General features: G+C 36.8%; 1 pseudogene; it reads left to right on the top strand.

Moving 5' to 3' along the window:
- Nucleotides 1–998: 998 nt before the first annotated feature.
- LOC141552851 (trafficking protein particle complex subunit 3-like) overlaps nucleotides 999–20,364 on the top strand; it is a 58,158-nt pseudogene continuing 38,792 nt past the window's right edge.

Below are 20,364 nucleotides of genomic sequence, written 5' to 3' on the forward strand. Positions count from 1 at the left end.
ATTTTATTAAATAGGAAGGTGATTTGGTCCGATCTATGCTTCAGGAAAATTGACTTAATATAGTACCTATTATGTGCTAAGTACTTTACAAATATCTCATTTCTTATTCTTTGAAACAACTCTGAGATATAGATGCTATTATTATAATCATTTTACAATTGAAGGAACTGAGGCAAAGAGATTAAGTTTCTTCTCCAAGGTCAACAAACATCATAAGTTCCACATTTGAACTCAGGCCTTCCTGACTCCAAGCCCAGCAGTTTATTGACTATATCACCTGGCTTCCCCTGGTATCTTACTGACTGACTTTCTATACCTCCTCTACTAACCTACAATATTTTATTTTTTTCCTGCTACTTACCTACTTACCAGTCTACCATGTTGGGTAAATTCTGAAGCTGACATGTCTGGGCTTAGAGATAAATTTGTGCATTTAAGAGATCTGGAGATCCTGGTTGCTTTTGGTTGGAGCTGCCTGGCCGCCTAGGAAAGATGCCAGGGTAAGTATTTGGCACCCTTGGAAAAGAGTGCCATCTCCAAGAAGATGTGTCTACAAATAGCTGTTTCACTAGCGGATATGCAATACCTATTTGCCAGACCCACAAATGGCTTTAGTTTAAATATCATCCTTCCAAGAGACTATAACAGTTGCTATAAATTAAATTATTGAATCTTATGTAAGTTTTTCTGTCAATGTATACTTTGAGTCTTTTGTGTATTTTAGCATGTCTTTTGTGTGTAGGAAATAAATATCTGCCTCATATCTAATCTAGAGAGTACTTTGAGTATACTCGATTCCCTTACTTCTCTCCCCAACCCACCCCCCACACCATTTTGGAGTTCCTAGACTTGACCCACAAGCTAAAGCTTAAACAAAAAGTGTGTTTTTGAGGTACATGCATAATCAGGCTTTAATTAGCCTGAGTATAAAAAAGGGGGAGCCTAGCCTTTTTCTCATTAGGTGCTAGACTCCCCCAAGATTTAAGCTGTTCTAGACCATGCTAGAGCAGAGAATTCCTTTAGAGAAGGGAAAAGGTAAGTATCCCAGCCAGACCCAGAAGCAATTCTTTCCTATTAGCGTTAAATGACTGATGTTGGGCATGTTTTGGAGGAGATTCAAGTTCAGATAAAAGTTAGAGTTAGTAGCCTATGAGCTCCTTTCCAAATCTGAGACTCTGTAAAATATATGATCCAATGACATTAAAATTAACTAGCTGCGGGCAGTCCCAGACAGGTTTCATGCCATTCTAGTATGAAGTTAAGAAAGATTGGGAGCCTTGGATTCTGGACAAACAGATTCCAAGCTTGCCCAGGCTTTGATACTTCTAGATATGTGATCCAGTGACAAATTACTTAACATCTCTGAGCCTCCATTTCCTCAGCTGTAAAAAGTAGAGAATATTTGCACTATCTACCTCATATAACTAGACCTCATGTAGGACATAGTTTTGTGCTTTGTAAACCTTTAAGAGCTATAGAAATGAGTTAGTATTGTAGAGACCAGGGTGTTAGTATTGTAGAGACCATTCATCACATTTTACCAAAGGAGGGAGGTCTGGGGTTGGGTAGTGAAGGTCTCAGGGTTCTCTGGGGAGACTGCTGTTTACAAGGATTTAGCCTTTTCTGTAGGTTTCATGGAAAAAACAACAACAACAACAAAACAAAAAACCTTTTTTTAAACTTTGCAACCAAAATTTCTAGCCTTCCCTAGTCCACCAGAGGGCACTCTGAGGCTGCCTTTCTGTCTACGTGATTTGTGTCCTAGCTGAAGCAATGTTTCACCAGTCAAAATTCAAATTATTACACTGATGACCCAAATTGCCCTTTTCTCAAACTTAAATTCAGAGAACATCACAGAGTCTCTGTGTTGGAAAGGATCTAAGAGAATATCTAAGTTAGTCTATACCTGATGCTCAATCTGTGAGCCTATGGAGCAATCCTTGGACAAGAACAGAAAAGGAAAAAATAAGAAATTGGGAAATGAAAAGCAGTTCAATACACAGAAGAAAAACAAAAATACTAAAATCAGAGTACCTAGAATTGCAGTCCAGTTTTCCTTTTCTTGACCTCATTTTCCTCATTTGTAAAAATGAAGGAATAGCAAGTGCTGGGAATACAAATAGATAAGCAAGACGATCCCTATTCTCCAGGAGCGCCCCTTCTAATAGAAGGAAATAATACACTTCAGAGATTTCAGCTGCAGATAAGATAGAAAGGGTCAAAAGTCCTTTAGGTGAAACATGAATATGGTAATGTATCTTCTTTATTATGATTTCCATTCTTTAAAATATATGTCTTTCCAATGTTAGGCTATTTTTCAGTACCAAGGACTTCAATAGCAAGAACTTTCTTTTACGGGTCTTTGGGATCTGTTTCAGGTTCTATTGTCATGATGTTGCTCCTTGGATTATGGCTTTAGGAAGGATGCTGGAAATAAGACTAATGCTCTGAGGAAGAAGAAGACACTTATTTTTCCTGAGGTTTTGGGACTTTCTTTTCTAGAGGAATTGATGGTGATAGAGAGGGTAGCACCCTGTTTCCACAGGGATTGCTCCCTTGGGTTGGATTAAGTGATCTTTAGAGATCATTAATACGTCTTATGGCCCCTTTTAACTCTAAAACTTCTGCCTATGACTGAGGATAGTGACCTGTGGAATATGTGAGAATACAGAAAATAGTGAAAGGGGTAGCAATATGGATCCATGGTCACCAATAGAGGAGGGCAGTAGTCCCATAATGGAGGAGATGAGTGACTGCAATAGGTCCATGGTACAGAAGGAAATTTTCATCTGAAGCCTAAAATACTTACGGAAGTCTCAACTTTAAACATCTCCAAGTCACCCACCCTACCCTACCCAGACAGTCCTGACTTGGACAAACAGGAAAATTTTTCTTGGTCTCCACATCTTAACAATTAAATTCAACAATTTACTTAAAAGTTCATTAAGAGGGGGCAGCTAGGAACTATGCCCAAAGAGTAATCAAACTGTGCATATCCTTTCATCTAGCATTGTTACTACTGGGCTTATATCCCAAAGAGATCTTAAAGGAGGCAAAGGGACCTGTATGTACAAGAATGTTTGTGGCAGCCCTTTTTGAAGTGGCAAGAAACTGGAAACTGAGTGGATACCCAACAGTTGGAGAATGGATGAATAAATTGTTGTATATGAATGTTATGGAATATTATTGTTCAGTAAGAAATGACCAGCAGGATGATTTCAGAAAGGCCTGGAGAAGACTTACATCAACTGATGCTGAGTGAAATGAGCAGAACCAGGAGATCATTATACACTTCAACAACAATACTGTATGAGGATGTATTCTGATGGAAGTGGATATCTTCGACAAAGAGAAGATTTAACTCAGATCCAATTGATCAATGACGGACAGAATCAGCTACACCCAGAGAAGGAACACTGGGAAATGAGTGTAAACTGTCTGCATTTTTGTTTTTCTTCCCAGGTTATTTTTACCTTCTGAATCCACTTCTTCTTGCGCAACAAGAGAACTGTTCAATTCTGCACACATATTGTATCTAGGATATACTATAACATATTTAACATGTGTAAGAGTACTTGCCATCTAGGGGAGGGGGTGGAGGGAGGGAAGGGAGAAGTCGGAACAGAAGTGAGTGTAAGGAATAATGTTGTAAAAAATTACCCATGCATATGTACTATCAATAAAAAGTTATAATTTAAAAAAAAAAAAAAGAGGGGGCAGCTAGTGGCGCAGTGGATAGAACACCAGTCTTGAAGTCAGAAGGACCTGAGTTCAAATTTGACCTTGGATACTTAACACTTCCTACCTGTGTGGCCCTGGGCAAGTCACTTAACCCCAATTGCCTCAGCAAAAAAAAAATAAATAAATAAATAAATAAATGAATAAATAAATAAATAAAGAGAAAAAAGAAAAGCACTAGGTAGGACACTGTACTTAGAAACAGCAACATTGTGTGATAATCAACTATGAGGGACTTAGATTTTCTCAGCATACAATGTTCCAAATGGAAATTATTATCCAGATCCAAAGAACCATGGAGTCTGAATATAGATCAAAGCATACTATTTTCACTTTTTTGGTTTTGTTTTTTCTTTCTCCTAGTTTTTCTTTTTAGTTCTGACCTTTCATAAAATGACTAAAATGGAAACATATTTGAAGTGACTGTACTTCTATAACCCATATCAAATTGTTGTCATGGGGAGGGGGAAGGGAGGTAAAGGAAGGAGGAAGAAAAAATTTAAGACTCAAAATCTTACAAAAGTGAATGTTGAAAGCTATTTTTTCAGGTAATTGGAAAAACAAAATCCTACTGAAGGAAAAAAAAAAACCTACTGTGTACTATTTAAGGCATTATGGTAGATGCAAGAGTACTAAGACCTTTCCTTAAGAAGTTTACATTCAAACTGTTAGCACTACTGTCTATCTACCGAGGTTACTTATACTTTCGGAATCCAATACTTAACGTGCAACAAGAAAATTGGATTTACACACATATATTGTCTCTAGGTTATAATGTAACACATGTAAAATGTATGGGACTGCCTGTCATCTAGGGGAGGGAGGGAGGAGAAAATTTGGAAAAATGAATACAAGGGATAATGTTATAAAAAAATTACTCATGCATATATACTGTCAAAAATTTTTTATAATTATAAAATTAATTTTAAAAAAAGAAGAAGAAGAAGAAGTTTACATTCAAGGCCTACAAAAACCTCGGTAGTGACTGCTTCTCCAGTACAATATATCCTATGACTTGCCATTTGGCCTTTTTAGTTAACTAAATGGCCCAGGAGATAAGAGTGCTAGGTCTGGAGTTAGGAAGACGAATTCTGATGTAGCATCAAAGATTTACTATCTGTGAGACTCTGGGCAAGTCACTTAGTAACCGTGTTTGCCTCAGGTTCCTCACCTGTAAAAAGAAGATGATAAAATCTAGAGTTGTTGTGAGTATTAAAAGAGATAACTATAAAGTGTTTATCCCAGTACATTACTAGGCATTTAATAATACTTGTTTCTTTCTTTTCTTTCTTTCTTTCATGACAACCAGTGAGAAGAACCTACTGTGTCCTGAGAGTAGCCTATTCTCCTTTTAGATAGATCTAAGGTTTTCTTACCTTAAGCTTAAATATACAAATTTGAAACTTATACCCATTGTCTCTAGTCTCCCTTGTGGAAGCAAGAAGAACAAGCCTAATCCTTCAGCCACTAACAGCACACTGTGTAGTGGATAGAGAACTGAGTCTGAAATTAGGAAAATCCAAGTTAAAATCTGGCATCAGGTCCTGACTAGCTGTGAGACCCTGGACAAGCCATTTGTTTCCTCCTCAGTAAAATGAGAATAATAATGATACCTACCACCCAGAGGGATTATGAGGATCAAATGAGATAAATATTTTAAAGTACTTAACAGTGCTTGGAATATTGTATATATTTGTATATGTTGGCTATTGTTATTTTCATTGTAGACATTATGTTCTACCCCAAGTTTTCACCTGACTAAGCCAACCCTAATGTAGTATAATAGGGACTGGAGCATGAATGGAGTGTATCTGCATACACAGCTAAAGCAAATTCTTCTCATAGAAGTGACCAGTGAGACTGCTTCTGAGAGAGTCATGATTACATTTGCTAGAAATGCTTTGGAAAGACTTCAGCAAGCATTGGCTTTCTGTAATTGGTTCTGGTCTGCTAAGGAAATGAAGAATGGCAGCTTCTTCCGGTGGTTGCTGTTTCAGAACCAGCTTTAGGTTTGCCTTCAAAAAGCTTGAATTGATCTCACCTCTCTTCTTTTCTTCTCTCCCTTCTCCCCCTCCCTCCCTTTCTTTCCATCTTCCTTCCTTTCTAACTCCCCCCTCTCTTCCTCTCCTTCTTCTTGCTTCCTCCATTCTTCTCTGTATGTCTCTCTGTCTCTGTCTCTCTCTATCTCTCTGTCTCTGTCTGTCTCTCTCTCTCCCCTCTCTCTGTCTCTGTCTCTCCCTTTCCCCCCCCCCTCCCATAGCCTAATACTTAAAAGGCCCTAAGGAAACATTTCTTACTTCTTCCCTCATCATTTCTTCTTTTATTTGAGGAGATTAATCTAGATGCTTTTCACCCTTGAGAGTTTTTAAAGGTTAGAACAACTCCTTGAGGAGACATCCAAGATCAGGGAGGCTAGGAATTGGAGCATATATCAGATTTTGTAACTAGCCCAATATCAATGCTTTGAGGAGCAAGGAGGGACCTTATAAATACCTTCTGTGACCCAGTCCAACAATAGCTGAGATAATGACTCACCTGGCAATCATTCAAAGCTGAATATGAACTTGGTAAGACCAATGCCATATAGAAACTTTAGAGACTAAGCCCTCCCTCCTTAGAGACTCTGATGTTACAGAGGGAACTGTATCCCTGAGCTATTGGGGGAGGGGGGAAATAATTACTTTCTTGTTCTTGCTACATCTTCACAATAAATATCCCTTAGTAAAAAGTAATTGATGTTAAGTGGTTAAATGAACTGCAATGCTAGTTGTTGGCACATAATAGTGTGAGATCACAACTAGTGGGGGCTCAAGTTGATAGTAGTAGAGAAAAGATATCCCTAACCCTCTCAGAGTTCCCTAGCCGCCATCTGTACCATCTCTCAAAAGTCCTCACTATGTGGATCAAATCTCAGGAAACTCTAGTGGCTTCCTACTCCTGAATCCACTGTACATTATGCTGACTAATGTCAATTTGGCCCTCACTATAGAATCTAGGGGAGAATTATCAAACTGATTCTAGGACAATGGGCTCAGAGAATGTTTATTACAATAGAATATCAAAGCCCTTCATAGTCTTAATTATTTGCCCTCCAGCTTTTTCTTCCTTGATCAAGCAATTAATCATCAAGCATTTATTAAAACATGTGCCAGGTATTGTGCTAAGGATCACGATACAAAGAAAAAGCAAAAATAGTCCCGGATCTCAAGAAACTTACAGTTTAATAGGAAGATGGCATACACATAAATTTCTAAATACAAAATAAAAAGAGTAAAGCACTAATAGCTAAAAGAAAAAGAAAAAAGTTTGAGTCTTGAAGGAAGCCAGGGATTCTAAGAGTTGGAAGATAATGTTTCAATCATGGGAACAACCAGTACAAAGGCATAGACAAAGGAAATGGAGTTTATGTTTGAGAGAGAACAGTTGGACAGTATAACTGTACCTTGGAGTGCCTAGAGTAGAGTAATGTATTTAAAAACTGGAAAGATAGAAAGTGACAAGTTTGTAGAGATCTTTACATGCTAATCAGAAGAGTTTTTATTTGAATACAAAGTAGCAGGAAGCCACTAGAGTTCCTGAGATTGGATCCATGTGGTGAGAAAATCACTCTGTCTGCTAGAAGGAAGATGTATTGAATTACACAAAAAAATTAAAGCATAGAATTTAATTAGCAGTAGTCCAGGTGAGAGATGATGAGGGACTAGACTAGGGTCCTTAGTTGAACGAATAGAGAAAACAAAACTATTATAGAAATGTTGTAGATAAAAATAATTGATAACTAATTGGATATGTAGGGTGAAAAAAAGAGAGGCATCAAAAATGATAGATATTATAAACCTGGGTGATTAAGAGAAGGATAGTGCCCTTTACGGTGATAGGAAAATCTGGAAGATGAGTAGATTTGGGGGGAAGTGAAAATATTGAGTTTGATATGTCTGCAACACTCAGCTCAAAATGTTGAGTCAACAAATGGTAATGCTGGAGTAGAGCTCCGCAGAGAAACTTGAAGTGAATAAATAGATCTGGGGATCACCAGCTTCTTTAGAACTGATGAGAGAACAGAGAAACAAGAGGGTTTAGGAGAAAGCCTTGAGAGATTCCCCACAATTAGAAGATATGATTTCAAGAATGTAGATCCTTCCAGCCAAGGAGATTGAGGAGGAGTGTTCATACAGGAAGGAGGACCTAGAAAGAGCAGTCATGGAAATCCAGACAAGAGACCATAGGAAGAGATGATGGCAAATTTCAATAATGCTTCAGAAAGTTCAAAAAGGGTGAAGATTAAGAAATGGCCATTTGATTTGGTAATTAAGATTTGGTAGCTAGTGAGAATGAAACCTGAAACAAGTTTGCCAAGAGTTTTAGAAAACAATGAGAGAAGTGGAGGTACTATTGGTTTTTCCAAAGAATTCTAGCTGAGAATGGAGGAGATATATAGGACAATGGTTGGCCCCCATAATATAATCCAGTGAAGAGTTTTTTTTTTTTTTTGTATTATTTTGGGGAGGAAAGAATTTTGCAAGTGTTGTAAACAAGGAAGGAAGCAATAGCTAGGGAGAGATGGATTAGAGAGTGAGGATGATGGTAGAGTCAGGAGAAATCTGCAAGAAAAGATTGGAAAGATTGAAATCCCAGATACATATAGAAAGAATTGGTAAACAGAAGAGCCACTTATCAGAAAATGGAACAAAAGAGAAATGATGGAAAATGATATCAAAGGGAGGTGAGAAGAAAAGAGGTAGAACTTGGCAATTGGTGTTTTTTCCCATAAAATATGAGATGAGATCTTCAGTTGAGAGGGCCAGGAAAGGGATGGCATGAAAAACTTAACAAAAGGTTTGGAATAGCCGCTGGTGAGTGGGACTAAGAAACAATAGAGCCCAGCTGAGATGAGTCAGCAGAGTTTGGTGATTTCCTCTAGTTCTATTCAGCATACCAGTAGGAATGAAAGAAGATTGTAGGAGTAATCCAAGAGTGGAGTATGGCAAGATGTGATCAGTGATAGCACAAAGAAATGAAGGATTAGAGAGTAGAGGTTAGTCTAAAGTTGAGCCTGTTCACTAAAGGTTCAAGATTGCTAAGTAAGAAGAGTACATCCAGAGCAGGGGTGGTGGCTTGATTAATTGAGGGTATGGAGGGTATGATAAAGACTAATAATAGGTTTTAAAGGAGTGTGGCATAAGGGAAGATAGAAAAATAAAAGTTTATGATCAGATGAAAAAAGTTGAGAGTGAACATGGAAGTAGAACATTTGTGACTCCAAGATCAGGGATATGACTATATATAAAGTGTATAGCTGAGGTGGAGTAAAGGAGTAGGTCATGGAAACTAAATCAATTGAGAAACTGAGAAGTTAAGGTATTTGAAGGAACATCAGGTTGAAGTTCTCTAGTATAAAAGCAGGATACTTCCTATGGAGAAGATAACCTTGACCAGAAATTGGTCATTGACCAAAAATAATGGAGAATGCTTTAGAGATCAGCAGAGCACAGCTACCAAACCCTGAATTGGGTGATAAATTTGTATTACTAAAACCTCAAAAGGGAAAAGGTCACAGATGATGATGGTAGAGGTAGAGTCCAAAAATGGCTATGGGAGCAAGGAATAGTCTGTCTCCCAACCATCACCAGGAGTCAGGAATAACCCTTACTCATTACAAATTCATACAGTGCTGGAAAGGATGTCTATGCAATGGCATCCAAAGGGAGACAGGTCTCAGTGAATGTCAGACTATGGAAAGAGCTCAACTGATTTGGAGAATAAAGCCACAATCTTAACCTTCACTTAAGGAGAAGACAGTTCTTTAATTTCATTTCCCATTTGCAGCACTCATTTTGGACTTCTCAATTTCTCCATCCTTTCCTTGGGACCTTCATCACTGGGAAATCTTATTATCCTGCAAGATCTAATTAAGGGGCAGCTAGGTAGCCCAGTGGATAGAGCACCAGCCCTGAATTCAGAAGGACCTGAATTTAAATCCAATCTCAGACACTTACTAGTTTGTGATTCTTGGAAAGTTTCCAATTTCCTACCTTGGAACTCAATATTCATCAATACCCTCTGATTGGAAGGTAGAATCATGAACTTTTCAATATTTTCTTAAGTATAGGACACCAGACGGATATATCTATTTCCTACCTTGCTGCACTGTGTTGTATTTAATTGACTTTTTTCATTCCCCCACTCAGTATCATATACTCTCTCCTCATTTTTCTCTTGTGTGTTGTCTTCCCCTGTTAGATTGTAAACTCCTCAAGGACAGGGATTGTCTTTCTTTATCATAGATATCATATCATATCATATCATATCCCAGATTAATCCAGTGATTGGCATATAAGAGACATTTAATAAATGTTTATTTTATCATTGAGGAAGTGGTATAAGAGAGAGGGAGTTTGTTAATTATGACACAGTATAAAGACTAGAACATTGATGGCATAGGGTGGAGTGAGGTTTAGATGGATGGAAATTAGGAAATGACCTGCTAAGACTGATGGTAAGAATACTGTTCTTTGGCAGTCTAGAATTCAGTATGACTGGGTTGGGGATAATAAGACCAGGTGAGACCACTACAGAATGAGTCTAGACACAGTGATGACTACTGAGGAAAGCAAGCAAGTAGAAGAATCAAGGGCCAGTTTGGTGGTTCAGTGGATGTCTAGAGTCAAGAAGACTCATCTTCCTGAGTTCAAATGTGACCTCAAACCCTTACTAGTTGTGTGAACCTGGGCAAGTCATTTAACTCTATTTTCTTCACTTTCCTCATTTGTAAAAAAGAGTTGGAAAAGAAAAATGGAAAACTACTTCAGTATCTATGCCAAGAAAACACCAAAATGAAATCACAAAGAGTCAGATGCAATGGAAAAAGTGACTAAACAAATAGAAAAGTTCAAGACCAGGGTTCTTTCTAGTCCAGCTAGGAAGTATCTAGATGTCCACATTTCAAGTGTTCTGGTCCAGTTAGGAAGTATCTAGATGTCTACATTTTAGCATACATGAGCAGGAAGTGGTATTTTTAGGCCAGAAGGCTGTGTTCTAGAACATGATTTGGGGAAAGCTTAACAGTATTGTGGCCTAGCAAGGAAATATAATTAGTATACTCTGGTCCACTCATGATCCAGCTTCCTTGATTCAGTGTATATATACAAAGAGGAAGCCCACCCCTCACCTTCTCTTTCTATCTGTTTACAAATGGTACAGGACTATTTTAAGCTATGCCCCAAGAGATAAGGGGGAAGGGACAATTAGCTCCATTTCTGTACTCTCAGCTTCCATGTGGCCATAAACACATGGCAGCTAAAGCACATTCCCACCTAGACAAGTTTCAGCCTGGGTTTGAGCTGCCTCCTTTGGGTTTCCTTTCCTGAGCACTAATCTCAAAATGGAAGTTGTTGACACTTGGAGGGGATCTAATGAGTTCAGAAAGTCCAGAGACCCTGAGTCTAATGAGAAGACTGGTTAGATGCAGAAGCATCAAGTTATGGTAGATGCAAAAAAGTTGTTTATAGAGTGCAGAGGTCAGAGAAGTTTCAAGTTTGGAATGGAGTATTAGCATAGAACTGAGATAAACTGAGATAAATGTATCAGTCCCACAAGCTGCTTCATAATCTGATGGAGTCTAAATTCTCCCAGAAGATTATACCAGTAGTCTCCATTTCATTTTTCAAGGACATCAAACACTATTGTACATGAGATTTTTGACTTTCTGTTCTAAGCCATTCTTCCAAAAACATTTTTTCTTTGTAGCTCTTATTTTAATTCAAATTTAATTTAAAACAACAACAATCTCTTGCTTTATTTCTTACAAGCTTTCTTATAATCATTATTTCCAGGTCACAGGTTTGGGTTTTGGGTTTTTTTTAATTTTTTATTTATTTTGTTTTGTTTTCCTGAGGCATTTCTTGTACTTATTGTAGAGTTAACTTTCTTTTACCTGGATTAACCTATTGGGCTTCACTTAACCCAGAGTATTTCTTCATTGTTCTATGTAAATTTCTTGGGAGTAAGGATTGTTTCATTCTTTGTATTTGTACTTCTAGTGCCTAGCAATGTATCAATGACTACAAGAAATTTAAAAAATTATTATTATTATTATTATTATTTATTTATTTTAGAGCAAAGTCAAAATTATGAAGAAATTGAATAAAAATAGAACATCTACTATCAAAAACAACTGACTTGGAAAAGAGGTTAAATAGAGATAATGTAATAGTTATTACTCTCTAGAGGCATATAACCCCAAAACTCTCAATAACATTTCAAGAAATCATAAAAGAAAATTTCCCTGAATTGTTAGGACCAGGGGATATGATGAAAATGGAGGGGAAAAAACTCTACTAATCACTCAGAAATGTTATAGTTAAAATTCAGAGTGCAGTTCAAGGGCAAAGGAAAATGCCACAAGCATCCAGAAAGAGTTCACATACCAAGGAACCAAGGAACCAAGGATTACACAAGACTGTGCTTCAACTAGTATAAAAGAGAAAAAAAATTATTGGAATCCAGTATCCTGGAAGGATATAGTCAAAGGCTCACAACCAAGAGAAGCTTGCCTTGAAAAATTAAGTATAATCCTACAGAGGACATATATATTTAATAAGAAGACTTTCATTCATTCTTGATGAAAAGAACAAAATGGAGTAGATACTTTGAATGCTAACATGGGAATCATTGGAAAGCTAGAAAGAAGGTAAATATTTTTAAGCAATTGGAAGGGGCTAAACAATACTGAAGTACTTACATTTTAAATAGGTGAAGGAGCATAGCTTTAGAATGCTACCGCTGTCTTCAAGGATCAATAGGGACTCATATCATATACCTGAATAAATTTTAAATAGATGACTGATTTAGATATTAAATATATGTACATAAATAAATTAGAGGAGCATGGAAGAGCATTCCTTTCATAACTATGAAAAAAGGCAATAGTTGTCAACCAGAGGAAGAATAAAGGGAATCATAGAAAACAAAATAGACAATTTTGATTACATAAAATTGGAACTTTTTGCGCAAACAAAATTAATCATGTTAGTAGAAGTCAAATAGCTCCCTGTAAGAAAAATCTTGATAGCAAACTTCCCGGGAAAAGGTGTGACATATAAAATATGTAAGGAATTGTTTTCAATGTGTCAGAAAAATAGCCATTACCCAATAAATAAAGAATATGTACAGTCTGTTCTTAAAAGAAGAAAGTTGGTCTATCAACAATCATATTTTTAAAAAATATTCTGAACCACTAATGACAAGATAAATGCAAACCACTCTGTGGTTTTTCTTCACAGCCATGAGACCAGCAAAGATGAGAAAAAAGAAAAGTGACAGTTATTGGAGAGGCCGGCGGAGAACACACTAATTCATGGATGATGAAAATGCCATTGATCCAAACATTCGGAAAAACAATTTAGAACTATAGCCGCAAAGTCACCAGAGTGTTGTACATTCTCATCCAACAATATGATTACTAGGATTGTACTCCAAAGAGTTCACTATTATTGTTTATTGTTTGTCCTTCATTCTAGTAGAAGATCAATAACATCAGGTTGTTGATATCTTGACTTAAAAGTGAATTAGGTTTAAGTGAGAGGCAGGACTGTACAAAATGGCCAGGCTCATTCTCTTCAGGGGCCATCTGGATCCAATATGAGATATAGATCAGGATGACAAAGGATATCCCAATGAGATTAAAAAAAAAAAAAAAAAAAAAAGATTTATTGCAGTCACTTTTTATTGAAGCCAAGAACTGGACATGAAAGGAGTATTCACTTGGTTAATGGCTGAACAAATAATTAGTGAATGGCAAATCTATTTGCCTCAATTTCTTCATCTGTAAAATGGAGATAATAACAGGATCTATGCCCCCTCAGGGTTATTATAAAGACTAAATAAGATAATGATTGTAAAATACTTAATATAGCATTTGTATCATAATAAATATGATATAAATGTTAGGTAATGGTGGTGGTGGTGGTGATAGCAGTAGCAGCAGCAGAAGCAGCATCAGTGGCCAAAATTCTTCTGATTAGTCTGATAGTTCATATTTGATATTCAAACTAACCTAAGAAATATTAAGTTCCTACTATTTGCCAAGCAACTAGGTGGCACAGTGCTAGACCTGGAATCAGGAAGACTCATCTCCCTGAGTTCAAATCTGATTTTAGACACTTTCTAGCTTTGTGTCTTGCATAAGTCATTTAACCCTGTTTCCTCATCTGTAAAATGAGATAGAAAAAGAAATGGCAAATCACTCTAGAATTTTTGCCAAGAAAACCCCAAGGGCAGTCATGAAGAGTTGGACAAGATGAAACGACTGAACAACAATAACAAAAAATATATAGGGCATTGTACTAAGTGCTAAGGGATACAAATGATAAAAAGAAAAATGGTCCCTGCCCTCAAGGATCTTACAATCTAAAGGGGAAAAGACAACACACAAAGAGGCAGGAAAACAGGAGATTTGGGGGGAAATTAGAGGGTATCTTATTGTATAGAACAGATAATAGAAAGAGTAGCAAAGGCAGAGAAACATGACTCCAAAAGTCCAGTTTTTGCCCCTTATAAAGGAAGGCATTGAAAGAAGTTTGGCACTCATCTTTCAGTCCTCCAATAAAGGGGAGAGGAGGCTGAGGGAGGTGATATCAATCAAAACAATGAGATTAGAAGTGATGAGTTTAACCTCGCCGGGGGCATTTTGATCTGTGGGATTTAAACCAGACAAAGCAGCAGAAGCAAAGTGGAGTGAAATTTGTGTGAAGTGAGTCATTCATATTCCACCTAGTAATTAGTAGTTAGTAGACTAGTTCACCTAGTTGTACAGGAAAAGAAGATTCAGTATGGGTGTAGTTTCCCAGCTCCTGTGTTGGCTATTTCACTAGGCAGAAGCCTTCGACCCTTCCTGCTCTGACTTTCATAATTAGATCACCAGGAAGTTGGGTCTGAGCCTAAATCTGAGGCAATTCAATCTAGAAGATGATCTCATTGCCTTAAAAAAAAAAAAAAAAAAAAAAAAAAAAAAAAAAAAAGGCTTAGTTTAGAATATTACTGGGCCATGAGAGACAAAAAAGACAGATTCAGAAAAACCTGGGAGGACTTGTACACACTAAGACAGTGAGCAGAATCAGGAGAACAATATATGTGAAATTCAGAAGGGGCAAAAGACTTAATAGCTATGAACAATATCATAACCAAACATAACTCCAGAGGACTATCGTTCTCAACTCTTGGGAGAAGAATGGTGAACTAGAGATACAGAAAAGAACACAAAATTTATTTTTTAAAGAACAAGTGCATATTTGCTTTTATATGCATTTGTTACTTTCCCCCCCACTACTCTCAAATGAATAATTTTTCTTATTTAAAAATTCATTATTTCTCTGTAAGAAATGACCAGCAGGAGGAATACAGAGAGGCTCGGAGAGACTTACATCAACTGATGCTGAGTGAAATTAATAGAATCAGAAGATCGCTGTACACTTCAATGTTGTATGAAAATATTATTCTGATGGAAGTGGATATCTTCAACATAAAGAAGATCCAACTCACTTCCAGTTGATCAATGATGGATAGAAACGACTACACCCAGAGAAGGAACACTGGGAAGTGAATGTAAATTGTTAGCATTACTGTCTATCTAACCCAGGTTACTTACACCTTTGGAATCTAATACTTAATGTGCAACAAGAAAATGGTATTTACACACATATATTGTATGTAGGTTATATTGTAACATATGTAAAATGTATGGGATTGCCTGTCATCAAGGGGAGGGAGTAGAGGGAGGGGGGGATAATTTGGAAAAATGAATACAAGGGATAATATTATTAAAAAAAATACTCATGCATATATACTGTGAAAAAAATATATAAATAAAAAAAATTTTAAAAAAGAAGAAAATTTTTAAAAAATTCTTTCCTTTCTTTTTTTACTAAAGCTTTTTATTTTCAAATCATATGCATAGCTAGTTTTCAACATTCACCTTTGCAAAACCTTGTGTTTCAATTTTTTTCTTCCACCCTTACTCCCCTCCCCTCCCCTAGATGACAAGTAATCCAATATTTGTTAAGCATGTGCAATTCTTCCATACATAATAAATGTGTACAGTTTAACAAAACAAAATTTCTCATTGGTCATGTTCAAAAATGTATATCTTATTCTGAATTTTAAGTTCATCACCTTTCTGTGAATAGCAAGTTCCATCTTCAGGCATCTAGATTTGAGGTTTATTACTGCATTAATCAGAGTTTTCCTATCATTCAGTAAAATGAGTGGTGACAGTGAAACAAACAAAAATAAAACAAAATATAAGAAAGCAAAGTGAAATTAAGAAGGAGCACAAACTGGGCAATGTTGGAACTACTGTGATAAATTTAATATTTACTTTTTTGAAAATCCTAAATTCTACATGACAACTCCGTGATGTCAAATATGTTCTTTTTCTGCTTTTTGCCCAAAAAGAGCTCATATTTATTTGTTTTTCAAATTCATATAATTTTTAAAAATTAAAAGAAATTACAGCCTCCTGTCTGAGTGTCCTTAAAGTGTACTTAAAAGGAATTAGTTGGTTGTCATCATCATCATCATCATCATTGTTATCATCACTATCATTGCTATCATTGCTATCATCAACATTATTCAACACCTATTATACATAATGTTCTCTACTGAGAAAGGGGCTGTCTGTGGGAGCACAAAATAGCACCCTAGGGATATCAAATTCAAATAAAAATGAAAGCTATTATACAAAAATCCCCATAAAACACATGTTGACTTAGTTTTAAAACAAAAAGTTAGCTATGTTTTATTGTGCTTTTATATATTTTAAAAAATATTTCCTATTATATTTTAATTTGTTTGGAGCTATTATTCTTGGCAATGTTGTGGTCTACATGCAGCCTGTGGGACATGTTTGATGCTTCTGCTCTAGTATATATAATTGGAATCCCCTCTACCCTCTAGTCAATAATCTCCTGTCAACCAAGGAAATAGAACAAATTATTCTCAGAGTGGTAAAATGGGATAATACTTCTAGTACTGACTTCTCAGGGTGGTTGAGATGGATCAAATTAATTTATCTAAGGTGCTTTATACATTTCAAAACTCCCTTAAGTTTTTATTGTATATAATCTACTTCAGGGACAACTGAGCAAAACAGGGAGGCGTGGAGTGGAAAAGGAGGATGCAAGTGTTAAAAAGTCAGAAACATTGAAATATAAAAGGGAAAAACTTCAAATGAAAAAATAAGGCTTAAATATGAAACTGTGTATGAACAGGGCAGCAAAGACATCAACCTTGCACCATGGCACAGACTACATCCAAACCTTTGTCCCTAGATATTCATCTACCAAAAAAAAAAAAAAAAAAAAAAAAAAGAAAAAGAAAAAGAAAAAGAAAAAGAAAGAAAAGGAGCCTGGAAAGTAGAACTGGTTCAATCATAACTGATCACCACAAGCCAAGAGTCCCTACTTGAGAGAACTGGCCTCAAACTGGGAAGAATTATAGAACAGGAGAGGATAAACCTTTTCCCACCTACTACTTGGAGATAACCTCAAATCCCAACCTCTGAATAAAGAAGTCTTTTTGCTAATCTTAGGGTAAGGGTAGTTTCCCTAGTTGAGAAAACAGAGGTACTCTAGACGAAGCAAACATAGTACCACCTGACTGAATCAGTGGCTAAAGATAGCATAATAAGTAATAATCAATGAACATTTATTAAGTGCTAGTATGGGCTATGCACCCTACTTAACACTGGTGGTAACAGTCCTTGCCCTCAAGGAGTTTACAATTTGATGGGAGAAGATAACATTTTTTTTAATTTTTTAAAATTAATTTTATAATTATAACATTTTTGACAATACATATGCATTTTTTACAACATTATCCCTTGCACTCACTTTTGTTCCTAATTTTTCCCTGCTTCCCTCCACCTCCTCCCCTAGATGGCAGGCATTCCCATACATATTAAATATGTTATAGTATATCCTAGATTGTTATTGTTGTTGTTGTTGTTGTTGTTGCAAAGGAAGAATTGGATTCGGAAGGTAAAAATAACCTGGGGAGAAAAACAAAAAAATGCTCACAGTTTACACTCATTTTCCAGTGTTCCTTCTCTGGATATAGCTGATTCTGTCCATCACTGATCAATTGGAATTGGATTAGCTCTTCTCTATGTTGAAGATATCCAGGAAGATAACATTTAAAAAATGGACAAGTAGTGGGGTGAGGGAGTGGGGAAGGTATTCAGAATGGACGGCATGAGAGAAAAGGTGGGGAAATGTCTTCTTGTCTCTCCTCCTGAGAGGTTGAGAAGTTCATGGCTCTATCCTCCCATCAGAGGGACGTAAGGGTACTGATAAAACGTGAATACTAAACTGATTAGTTCTCCAATGAGTTTACATGGGACATGGTAGAGAAGTCAAAGAAATACTGAAAACACTGCAGCTGCCTATAAAAGTGTAAATCCAATAGAGGCTAGCAAATCAACCTAATCAGAAGGTTGATCTGGCATGCTACTTTCCAATGTGTGGAAAATACAAGATCACATTCTCTTATTCCCCTAAAGAGCTTGAGCTGTCTGAGCTCTGGCATGTGGCTAATACAGAGTCCCTCCTCCTACTGCTAAGTCCAATCAAACAGGTGACTTATGGCCCTCCCCCTCTCTAACCACAAGCCCAGAAAAGTTCTACCCCTAAAACCCTGAAAGTATGAATTTGAGACACTCTGGAAGCAAATGACTTTGCCCAACTTGACCTGGCTTCAGGGATGTTAAGCTCATTCAATCCAAAAACTGGGCTTGATTTGTCAGCCAAGACAATGGTCCTGTGAGAAGTCACTACATGTATAATGCATATTAGATTACTTGCTGTCTTGGGGAAGTGGGAGGGAAAGAGGGAGAAAGAAAAAAAAAATTGGAACTTAAAATCCTACAAAAATGAATGTTGAAAATTCTCTTTACATGAAATTGGAAAAAAATAAAACATTAAGTGAAAAATAAAATAAAAACAACATCCCCTATGAAACAGAAAATATATAAAAAACCTTGGAGATCATCATCATTGTTATCATCCTCCTTGTCGTCATCTTTAGCTAAACAATGTCCTCCTGAAACCCAGGCAAACTGAATTTATCTAACCTAGTGGTTAGATACAGAGGAAAGAGTCCATGTGGGCAAATATGAACCAAAATTAATCAGGTCCTGGTGCTGCTTTCTGATAAGTGGAATATACAGGGTCAAATTCTGTTATCTCTCCTAAAGGGAGCTGCCAGGCTCCTCCCATTACTAAGGCCAATTAAGCAGGTGCCTTGTTGCCTTCTGGGGAAATCTTCAGGCTCCACCTCTCTAACCATGAACCCAGAACAAGAAGGAAAGTTCACAGAATAAAGCCTGCAGGACTGGATTAATAAACAACCACAGGACGTGAGCACCAAGCCTGAGCACCCAGTTTTGCAGAGACTGCAATGAAGAATCAAAGAAAAGAGAATTTCAGAGCTGCCATGAAGATCAGAGAAAGTCAGGGATTTAGTATATCAAAGAGATTATCAAAGGTGAAAGGGCACTTAGAACCTAGAACATAATGAAGTTTTAGAGTTAGAAAGGATGTGAATCCATGACTTCCAGAAAATGAGTTGGAAGAATATTTAGAAGTCATTTAGTCCAAACCTCTCATTTTTCAGAAAAAAAAAAAAAAACAAAACTGAGACTCATAAAGGACAACTGAGTCATCACATGTCACACATTTAACAGAAAAAGTGGGATTATCTAATTTGCCAATTCCTATACACTACTTCAAAGTGACTGAGGCACACAGAAATCATGAAGATGTAAATGTATACAGTGTTAGAAGTAGTGAACTCTATCTCAATGTAAGGTATCGTTAGCATGACTGGCAACCATTAAAGGTACTGCCTTGAGAAAAAAACCATTTCAAGCAGAGTCACTGCTCTGCTGAGCTGGCAGGCATCCGAAGCTGGCTCTCACCAGTCTGGTGACGCCAGCTATCAGGGTTACAAAACTCTTGTGTCGGAAGGTAGCCAAGGACAGATGCCTAGCCGAGAGGGAAATTCCAGCCAGCACAGGTACGAGGGTGGGGCTGGCCTGAACTATGGGTAGAATAGATGGCCACTTTTGGAGTAGAATTTCAGGGGCACTGGGAGGGCAAGCCTTTAATTTCATAGGAAGAGCTCAGACTTAAAGCACAACTGCCCTGAGGGAGAGGTCATAGTATAGAGAGGGCAATAGGCACTAACGTGGTGATTCAAAATCTGGGGTTCATGGACCCCCAAGGATTTCATGGATAGATTTGAGGGAGAGGAATGGGGGGGGAGTCACAATTTTAATTTAATACAATTCGTTTCCTTTGCAATCCTATGCATTTTATTTTATACATTTAAAAATATCATTTTGAGAAGGATTTCACCAGATTGACAAAAAGGTCCATTATATAAGAAATATCCTTGTACTAAAGAATTGTTTCTTAATTTAAAGCTTTAATTTCATTTTTTAATTTAAAGCTACAGTAATATAAAGTAAAATATGATTGACACAGAATTGTAAACTTGTGGAATCTATTTTTATCTTTTTGTAGTGTAGATAAACACAGCACTAGAAGGGACCTTAAAATGTACTTTGTCCAT

Source organism: Sminthopsis crassicaudata, chromosome 2 (assembly GCF_048593235.1).
Source record: "Sminthopsis crassicaudata isolate SCR6 chromosome 2, ASM4859323v1, whole genome shotgun sequence".
NCBI lineage: Eukaryota > Metazoa > Chordata > Mammalia > Dasyuromorphia > Dasyuridae > Sminthopsis > Sminthopsis crassicaudata.